This window comes from Geospiza fortis, unplaced genomic scaffold (genome assembly GCF_000277835.1).
Source record: "Geospiza fortis unplaced genomic scaffold, GeoFor_1.0 scaffold282, whole genome shotgun sequence".
NCBI lineage: Eukaryota > Metazoa > Chordata > Aves > Passeriformes > Thraupidae > Geospiza > Geospiza fortis.
In genome coordinates, this window is record NW_005054424.1 from 941,382 (window position 1) to 942,342 (window position 961).

Sequence of the window (961 nt, forward strand, 5' to 3'; positions counted from 1 at the left end):
CCTGTGCCCGCCCCCCGCCGCCCCGCCGGGGCGCACGGACCCGCGATCCTCCTCCGCGCGGCGCATCCAGGCAGGAAAATCCGGGAGTCTGACTGAACCTGCATTTCCATTAACTCAGCCTCAGCCCCGGCTAATCCGCAGCACTGAAGGCAAGGAGGCTAATTAATGACAAGCTTTTACAGTCAAGACCAGCGATAATTGCTTTGGTGGCCTTTATGATTACAAGATAAAAATGGACCGGGCCTGACATAAGAGCCACTGTGTACACTGCAAGACAGGAGGAAATTAAGAGCTGGCTAGCTGAATACGGAGCAGAAAATTACTAATAGAGGAGAGATAATGAATAGGCCGGCTAGGCATTCATGGGGAAAAATCCATTTTGTTACCACGCGAAATTAGGTGGTGGAAAGGAGTTTGCTAATTGTTCTCGTCTTGTAGCAACCAGGACTGAGGCAGGGGCGTGCTTTTCAATTCATTTCCCTGGTAATTGTGAAAGGGGGAATGCAGGCCAAATGAGTCTTGCTGCAATTTGCGCGCCTGGTCTTTTCATTTTCATGTTGCGTTTTTAATTGTTGCTAATATAGGTTATAATGAAGCTAATGAGGGGAAATTATTGTACAACTTTTTAGCACATGGAGACAAGTGAAATGCACTAGAAGGATTCTCTCCTATTGCTGCAAAAATAATAGTAATCTGGAGGAGTTTGGAACTATCGGGGTTTTTTTTAAGCCGCTTCCCTCTACAACAGACAAAAGGAAGGATGGCTACCTACTTTTTTTTTTTTTTTCCTGTGTTTTATTTTTCACTAAGAAAAAAAAAAAACAATACCGGATTTTCCTTTGCTGCGCCCCTCGCAGCCCCTGGCCCTCGATGCGGAGCGAGCGGGGCGCGGAGCCGCGGGGCGCTCCGCGGTGCTTGCGCGCATCCCGCGGGTCCGCCTCCTCCTCTCGCTAGGTAACTG